Source organism: Rutidosis leptorrhynchoides, chromosome 4 (genome assembly GCF_046630445.1).
Source record: "Rutidosis leptorrhynchoides isolate AG116_Rl617_1_P2 chromosome 4, CSIRO_AGI_Rlap_v1, whole genome shotgun sequence".
Lineage (NCBI taxonomy): Eukaryota > Viridiplantae > Streptophyta > Magnoliopsida > Asterales > Asteraceae > Rutidosis > Rutidosis leptorrhynchoides.
The window spans coordinates 480,628,256-480,638,835 of NC_092336.1; positions in this window are offsets into that span (position 1 = coordinate 480,628,256).

Here is a 10,580-nt window from a genome sequence, read left to right on the forward strand (position 1 = left end):
CAGTCTATATGCCGGTTGTAGTCTAGATTCACCTATGTACCCTATGACTCGGGGTGGACACAAATGAACTCTAAATCCCTACAACCAAGGCTCTGATACCACTTGTAGCGACCCCGACAAATCGTCAAGTGACGGCGTCGTCTACATGGGTCTCATCACCTGGTCATAAGTCTTTATGACAACGTTTGACCAAAATATGTCGCCTTCATTTCAAAATAAAGATTGTTTTCAAAGTTTACAAGAATTGTTCAACCAAAAGTTAAGTTACAAGGTTATAAGTACAAAGGAAATCTAGGCGACACGGTTTAAAGTAAAGTCATAGGACGCTCCATGAAAAGCATGTATACTCGACATCCAAAGCAAGTATCAAATAATGAGCGGAAGCATGTTTCACGTATCGTGTAAGACCTGAGAAAAACATAGAAATCTGTCAACGAAAACATTGGTGAAATCATAGGTTTAAGTAAGTATGTGAGTAAAAGTAAAGTAAGCCGAACCACAAGATTTGTAAAGTTGTAATAATAGTAATACATTCTAAAGTTAATATTCACGAGCACCCAATTATCAAAGCTTAACATTCCGTCCGTTGAATACCCCATAAATTAGTGCTAGAACAACACTATTCCCGAAAATATATTTCATCCGTAGATGGTAGCGAACCGTCAAAGATGAGGGTTGTCAAACCCATATGGCCATACAACATAAGTTCACGCCTACACTTACACCCTGCAAATGTAACTAATGATAATTGAATTGAGGATTTTGTTCTAAACTCGTATGTAGAATGTTTGTTTTCCCGTTCTTGTGTTCACTTAGTTCAAAAGAATCGTTTATGTTTTCTCATCCCAAAAGTAAGTTCAAAAGAGTAAAAAGTGGGACTATGATCTCACCTTGTATGCACGAACCACAAAGTACTTCGACAAGTAAACGTGCAAGAAACAATGCTAGTCTTGACCTAAACAAATAGGTTGTATCAATAACGATAGTCACGAAGGGTCAAAGATGTTCAATTAGTCCTATGGCTCGTTACGACTCGATTAATATAGCACGTGGATCAATTTGTCAAGTTTCATGCACGATACAAGTAATTAAGCATGTTAGAACGATCGTAATAATTGTTTGGTTAAGTTTGACTAAAAGTCAAACTTGGTCAAAGTCAAGGTCAACGGGGTCGGGTCGGGTGTCCGACAATTTTCTCATGATGAGAAGTCATATACGAGCATAATAGTCAAGTTTCATGTTAATCGAAGTTACGGTTAAGCGGGAAACATTTTGTGAAAGGAAAAATAAAAACAAAAATGAGCTGGGCATATGCGCGGCGCGCTATGGGTTGCGCGGCGCGCACCCTAGTGTAAATCCGGGTCAGAACTCAACTAAAGGGGGCAAATATCTGGGATTTCTAATTCTGCGCGGCGCGCGGGTATATGCGCGGCGCGCAATACCTGGGAGACATGCAGTTTGCAGAAAAATGGTCCAAGTCACGAACCAAAATACAATTTAACACATCTCATGCACCGAAAACACTTAAAACGCATATCATATATCATTGGAGAGGTAATTTGACAAGGAGAATAACTAAACGCATTTACTCAATCAAAACCAAACAAACTCATATCTAATGCTTAACATTAACCGCATACAAGTTCATAAATGCAATTCAATGATTCGGGCAACCAATTTACGTGAATGATATGCCGTTTCGAAGGTAATCAAGCATACAATCCAACTAAACACTTACCAATAATAATCCATGGCATTCAATGCATCAAAAGTCCATTTCAAGTTCATCAAACCCTAACCCAAATTCACCAAAATCAATAATCAAGTTCATGAAGTTTTCTAAGGCAACCTACACATCAAATTGAAGCTAATGATACTAGTAACACTTTTAAAACATGCACTTTAATAATCTAACAACATTTGATCATCCAAAATCAAGGATTTAGCAAGTAATTTTCATATTGAACTAGTTACACCAAAAACAACGAATCGAGCATACAAATTACATACACGACATCACAATGAGCCATAGACACTAATTAACAACTTTATAACTCAAAAATCTCAAGAACACATAAAATTAGTGATTTTAGAAAGTTACCCAAATGAGATGAAGTTGGTATCAAATTGAAGAGGATGAAGAGAGGATTCCAAATATGTATTTTGTTTTGGTTGAAGCTTCCAAATCCGAATTTAGATGATGATTCTTTGTATTGGTGTTTGAGAGAAAATTGGAAAGTATAGAAAGTAAATGGAAATGAAAATGAAAAGGAAAATGGGGAGGTGGGTGTTGACTAGTCAAGCTAGTCACATCTTTGCTCCAATGGCGAAACTAGTCCCTCGCGTTCGGTTGCGGGTGCGTGAATTGACCAAACGAATTATTTTAAATTACACGGAAGTACGGGAGATATTAAAAATCCGATAACGAGAATATTTAAAATGTTACTTAACAAAGGATACGAATCTAGATATGAAGGGTATTATTTAAAAAGAAAAAGACGGGCGTTAAAATAATTTAACGGAAAAATGCGGGATGTTACACCTTGGGGTTATAGTGTTTTTCATTCTACCGTGTCTTTATATTGCTATACGCATTGATATACACGGTTTGTAATTTCAGGGTTGTTATCGGGCTTTATATTCTCCATTATATTTCGGAGCTTCATGCTTTCGTTTTCTCTTCCCGACCTTAAGTCAAGCGGATAATGGTCCAGAATTCGTAGGTATGAAGTTTCAGATGAACATAACAAATGTTCTAAGAAAGAAATAGTAATAGCACAATCTGACTTGTCAAATTACCAGAATACCTCGAAAAAGACCGAATCATTAAGAAAATATTTTCTTGATATTTTTAGAGATTATATAGAATGAAAGAGTTATGTAACATGGTTCATGATGAGGGTATGATCTGTGAACCTTTATCACGTTCCATTAGAAACTCAGCATGACTTACTGTAATATAATCACGTTGATCAAGTGTCATTATATTATACTAACTCATGCTTTAGTTCCCAACATTACTTCAAAACATCCATTTTTCGAATTTTTCAGATTTTAGACACTAAAATAGTTTCTTTTATGATGTAACAAAGATAGCGTGAAGAGATAAATGATTTCAGATAAGAATAGTTATGAAAATATCTTCAGAAATATGGAGGATATTTATAATGGAAGATACGATGATATCTTAGAATTTCTAATATCAGAGGATGATGCGGAAAATCTATCTATGAAGCTTTAGAATAAGAAGTAAGGTTCTTACTAATGGTTTCAGCTGGCACTGAATCATTTGGATTCTTTGAAGGTAGATTTCGTCTTTGTGATTTGTCCACAGCCTCCTTCATGGTCTGCTCAATCTGTTTTCCAGTTCCAAACCTTCTCTTTTTCTCAGCTTTACCACCATACTATTCTTTATCATCAAACTTTTGACTGTTAAGGTCGTTTACAGTTTTTGCCGCTTCATCAACATTTTTCCAAAATTCGGAGAACTAGTTTCGTAGTTTGGGGTGTTTTTCGGAAACTTCACATTCGAAGTATGTAAGTCCAGGAGGTAGACGTTATATGTACACATATAACTGTTGGCGTAGACGTGCTACAAGATTTCAAAATACTGATTGCTAATTCCTGATAGTTGGTATGTCAATTGCCGTTACAAGATGTGGATGAGTACATGATACGGTTTCAATGAGTATAAGGATTTTTCAGAAGGTCAAAGATCAATGAAGTTGTTGGTAAATTTACTGCTAATGTGGTGGAACATGAAAGGTTCCCCAGTAACAAAAACGTATATATCAAGGTTATAATAAGGCTAATCTAAAAAGTCGAAGTTGACTGGTTGGAAGTGTGGTAAAACTGGATACTTTGAACAGGGATTGCAAGATTGTTTTCGGTAATAACAATGCTAAAGGATCTTTCACAGTTTTAAAGTTAAAGTATAGCTTTGAAAGATGTAAAGATCTAAGAATGATGTCACTGGTTCAGAGTTATGGCTTGGATTCTGATACGTCGATATCAGAATATGTGATTGAATTTGTATGAAATGATTGTGTATCATTGTGAAGATAGTGAGTATAGTTAATGATTTTTGAATCAAAATTGAAGAATGTACAGTGTAACATATTAATTGTGAACTTAAATATTTCTCGAGTAGTACCTACCCGTTAAAGATTTCACAATTAATACTTTGTATAAAAGAATTTTTATTACCGTCTTTATGAAAATATATGTATGTATATTTTCTTCAGATCTAATATAGATTTAATGAGTTAATATCATATTAAGCTCATTTGATTTTCGGCTTGACTTAGAAATGATTAAACTCTAAAACATTAAAGATTACATAATCTTTGCGGAGTATTTCGCTAATGTAATCGATACTTCATTATTTATTCTTATTTCTCGGTGAAGGATGTTGATGCTTGTGGAATCTTTGTGAACCTTACAAGGCACATATGATGTTTTATGGAAAGTTTCGAGTACATCAAAAATGAAAATGTAAAATCAATTATGTAATTGAATAGTACACCTGGTTTATTAGGAAATGGAATTCATTGAGTTGAAACAGAGATTGTAGTTAACGAAGGTTAAGTTGTTAACGAAAGATGTACATTATAGCATATTAGTAATATGAATTAACCGAGTAGTATTTACCCTTTTTCAATTCTTACATAATAGCTTAGTACGAAAATATTTATGATGGTTTTAAAATTTATATATATAAGATATACATATAAATTCTTTAGAGGGATTGAGTTATTACTTCATAACTCATTGATACAATATACTCGTTGTTGACTCGTAATAATATCCACAGTGCCTTCTTGAACTGGCAGAGCTTGTGATGTTAGAGGCGATGTTGACAGCACCGACTGTGCTGGTGAGGCTAAGGGTACTATTGATGTTGTTGGTAAAACAAGTCTAGCTTGTACCTTACGCACCATTCTTGTCAGGGTTTCTATTCTTCCTTCTATCATCTCTATTCATTTGATTTACGGTTAGAACTGGGATAAATAATCTCTAAGATTTTAGAGATTACCTAATCGCCGTAGAATATTTTTTCGATGAAGTTATGAATCAATACTTCATCGTTTATTGTTGTTGGTACTCCTTGGTACCTATGGTGCGTATGATGTTGATATCCGAGGTACAGATTGTGATGTTGAGGTGTGTGATGGGGATGTTGTTATTGGTGGTGGTAATGGTACTGTTGGTGTTGATGATGGTGATACTGGTTATGCTGCTGGTGTTTGTAATCCTTGCACCATATTCTCCAAAGCCACTACCCGAGCGCGAAGCTCGTTGACTTCTTCTATTATACTGGGATGATTGGCGGTTCGGACAAGCGGATGAATAAGATTCAGAATTTGAGAGAGTATATGATCATGACGAGATATTCAGGAGATGAGAGAGAAAATGGTATTACGAACAGGTTCGCCGGTAAGTGCTTCAGGTTCTTCGCCAAGAGGGCAATGTGATGGATGGAAGGGATTGCCTTCTTCTTGTCTCCAATAATTAAGTAGGCTACGAACCCATCCCCAATTCATCCAGAATAGATGATGACTGATTGGTTGATCCATTCCGGTTACACTGTCTTCGGAATTCAGGTGAATATCCATATCGGAATAGCTGTCGGAGTTTAAGGAATTTGAACTAGATACGGGATCCATCTTGTATAATTAGAGAGATGATTTTTGATATGAAATAGATTATAGAATTTAGATTGGTACTCTTCAATACATAATTTACATATGTATATATAATACCAAAATTCCATAAATCACGGAGGAATTTACGGAAGATGTCAGGAAAATTTTACAGTAACAGATACGCTAAGATATGAATTTTTGTCTATACACTATTTATGCAATAAATGCTGGAAAACGTGTCTAGACTTAAGAATGATAAGCATGTAATTTCCAACAAGAAATGATAAGCAAAACTTTTGACATGCAGACACAGTCGAAGTCCAGACTTACGAATGCATCCTAACAACTATCAGTTAGACACACTTATGCAAGACCTGGTTCACCAGGACCAACGCTCTGATACCAACTGTGACGATCGCTCTAAATCCATATGGACGAACACATCATTCATCAATTTCATTGCGAGGTATTTGACCTCTATATGATACGTTTTGTAAACATTACATTCTTTTGAAAAGGCACACCATAAATGAATATTTAAATCAAAGGTTTTCGACATCTGATGATATCTACATATAGACAATCACCGTAAATAATAGTTTACAATATTACTTCCGTTGACAATGCAGTCAAAATAAGATACATGGTGATGATTTGGTGAATGCAACATTTCCTTGAAAAATATGCCATGTAAGACTCCATGCACATAGCTTGTCTAACATATAAGCAAACAGTGGAAGACTTCTAGGGAACCTGAGAATAAACATGCTAACAAGTGTCAACACAAAGGTTGGTGAGTTCATAGTTTTAGTGTTTCGCATAATTTGTATATAAAAGTGGATCACAAGATTTCAGTTGTTTCATCCAGAAACGTTTATCAATAGATTCTACATAACAGAGCACCCTGGTAACTAAACTTTAACGTTATAATGATAAATACCCCATTCGTTTTAATACACGCAAACCAACGTGTCCTAAACTCAAATAACACACGTCCGTTAAAAGTCTAGCGCTCTAGCTCGGACGGGGATGTCAAGCCCTATGGATCCATATACTGTTATTCGAGCCCACCATTTCACATCCTATGTACTGGCAGTTACTAGTTACCAAAGCTAAGGGATTTTTGGTTTAAACTCAGTGTAGAATTAAGTATGTACTTGTATCCATTGCGTTTAAAATAAATTGCATGTATTCTCAGCCCAAAAATATATTGCAAAAGCAATTAAAAAGGGAGCAATGAAACTCACCTTAGCAGCATATAAAGTTGTTCACCAAAATGTAACCGAAACTCGAATTACCAATTAATTGTAGATCTCAACCTAGAGAACATATGTTGGTCAATAAATGTTTATTAAGCTAGGTCTGGTCATAGTGTATCATAATCCTAATGCTCAAGATCGACATACAAAAGTTATCAAAAGTCATTTCAAAAAGTCAATTTTGACAAAAGTTCAACAAAACGAGATGTACCTTATATAAGGATTCATTTACTCGGTTGGTAATATTCAAAAAAACCATTTTATCAATCTCGTTAACAAGTTGTTTAAATCTTAATTGCAGATTCAAAAGAAATTTTAATTAACGTCAATCATAATTCAGTTGATCATATCTTTTAATCCGTTCATCGAAACTATTCGGTGTCTAAATGAAAAGTTATTGATTTTTCGCCAGCTTTCCAAAAACATGTATATCATATACCTTTTACCAGTAATATATGTATTTAATTTGTTATTCATCATAGACTGTTTAACGATGAAATTTAGCATACAAGCTTGTATAAATATATATACTTGAGCACTTGACATGGATACACTATTAGTATATAAAAGATAAAATATAAATGCTTACGTATCAATATTGTGATTCAATATTTCAGAAAAGTACGTAGACGTAACGGAGATGATAAACACTAGGTTTGATTCATAAATATACCCCCGAACATTACCCATAATTTCCTTAGCTCTATCCCGCTTGAAAACCCATTTTGAAAGTAACTCACTCATGACCTCATCGTAGTATTTTATGTATAATACATAATTAATAATATTAATAATAATAATATTAATAATAATATTAATCTTAATAATAATAATAATAATAGTAATAATAATAATAATAATAATAATAATAATAATAATAATAATAATAATAATAATAATAATAATAATAATAATAATAATAATAATAATAATAATAATAATAATAAAATAAATTAAATAAATATTACGGAGTAATAATACTAGAGAAAGAGAGATAGATTCAGCTGAGCCAAAATCGCGCAATTTATAGAACCTTTTCTGAAAAAGTACCCCATGTGATCGCATGGGATTTGTGCTTCAAGGCCATGCGATCGCATGACCCTCTGATCCAGCTCATAAACTTTTAACTTTTTGTTTGTCGACATAATTTTATATAATATATATAATATATTTAATTTATATAATTAATTATATATTATATTAAATTCACATGCATGGTTGACTTGTAATTTTTGTTCCGATGACTCATACGTTGTTACTCGATTTATGTCCCGGTTTCGGTTTCTCGAACGCATTTTCGTACGCTTAGAAAACTCGCAATTTACGTTTTGTGACTTGTACCTTTGTCAAAATATAGTCTTAAATTATCAATAAACTATATCATTCAAAGTGTATCTTAAACTTTCGAGTATTTTGGTCATTTACTTCTATAAATCATTGTCTCGCTATTTGTTGATATATAATAACAAATCGTTTTATGACCAAGTTAATATATATTTTCAACATTCATAAACACGTTTTAAATATACGTCGCAATTTATTCATACAATTAATATTCCAACTTATCATATATATTCAAATAAATATTTAAACCAATAATTTTAATGTACGATATTAAACAATTAAAACTTTGTTACTTTTTCAAGTTATAGTATATATATGTATCTATTTACATATAATGGTTTGCGAATCATTGAGAACAATCGAAGGGTAATTGAATAGTTCAAAATTTTGAGATTCAACTTCATAGACTTTGCTTATCGTGTCGGAAACGTTAAAGATTAAGTTTAAATTTGGTCAGAAATTTCCGGGTCATCACAAGTTGTAATAGCAACGTAACAGAAGTAGGTCGTTTGCAAATTTTTAATTGTGGTTTACGAATGAAAACAGAAAGAGTAGTAGGAGAAATTCGATGGTGGTTCAAGTGGTATTCGGCTGTGATCAAGTTTCGAAGGTGATGGTTGTTTACAAGTTGAGGTGAAGGATGGCGATGGTTCAATAATTGCAGAGGGTGTTTGGTTTATGGCCATAATAGGAGGAGAAGAGAAAGACGATGGAGATGGTGAAAGGGTGGTCTAGTGTGGTCGATGGTGGTTTGAAGATTTCACATAAAATGGTGATGGTTTGTTGACAAGAAACACAAGAATGAAAGTGCACGGTTTATGGTAATGATTTTGGGTGGTGATCAACGATGGGTGGTGGGTTGTTCGTTTAAGAGAACAAGAAACATAGTAGAGAGATATAAAAATAGGGTGATTGATAGATGGGTTGTCGTGGTGAGTGTTTATCGAGTAGAAATATGTCACGACAGTAGTGGTGGTGATCGTTTAGAGTGACAGTGGTGATGGGTCGTAAGTGGTGTGGTGTGTGTGATTGTAATCAAGTTACAATTTATATATGTATATGTTTATATGTATACATAAATGGTGATGGAGACGTTTAGGTTGGTTCCAAGGTGGCGAGTGATGACTCCGATGGTGACTGCGGTTTGTAGAATTAAGAAGAAGGAGATAGGTGGATTGTGGATGATATATGTTTGTGTGTACCCTCTTGTGTGCATATGTATATGCACAATAGTCAGAGATCAATATTAAATATATATGTAATATGATTGTGGTTAAATGAATCAAAAGGAACAGTGACCAGAACAGTATAGCAGCCATAGTTTTAGATTATAGTGCCGACACTTTCAAAATACTGTATTAATTCGTACTCCGTTGATAATTAGTGGCGGATAAAAGTCTTCAGAAAAATCCCATATTTTGAAATTAACTATATTTATTTATTTTGGTCATTATGGTATAAAATTCAGTCATTAATTTAATAAATAAATAAATAGCACATCAACTGTCCCTCTCATTTATGGGTAAAATATAAAAAGTGTTAAAACTTAACAAATAGTTCCTAAATACATTTTTAATAAGCCTAAAATTTATAGAACTCATTTTCGTATCACCGTTTATTTTAAGATTACATAAGTTTGAATTTAACTTGCTTAATATAAATCGAAACATCAAACGAGTATTACAATCATTTAATATTTATTTTTAATATACTTTATTTATATATAGAGATATATTTTAAATAACAATTATAATAATATCCTATTTTTATTTTTATTTTTATTTTTTTAATAACAACAACATAAAATACTTCAAATTATATTTTGAATTATTATTTATATACACATACACACATATCTATTTACAATTAATTGTTCGTGAATCGTCGAGAGTAGTCGAAGGTCAATTGAATATATGAACATCGTTTCAAAATTTTTGAGACTCAACATTACAGACTTTGCTTATCGTGTCGAAATCATATAAAGTTTAAGTTTAAATTTGGTCGGAAATTGCCGGGTCGTCACAATACCTACCCGTTAAAGAAATTTCGTCACGAAATTTGAGTGAGGTGGTCATGGCTAACAATAAAAATGTTTTCATGACGAATATGAGTTAAAAATTAGAGTTTTATCATCATTAAATAATATAGATAAAACGATTCGATTATGTGGAGCGTACGAGTGTAGTTATCACAAAAGAGTGAATTGAAGAAATAAAGTTTCCTCTTAACTTTTGACATAGTCACGTTTGAATTTAGTAAATTAAGGTGTGTCTTAACTTTTGATGTTGTCTTGGTTGAATTCCGGAATTCAAGGGATTTAAAGAAGATCTTT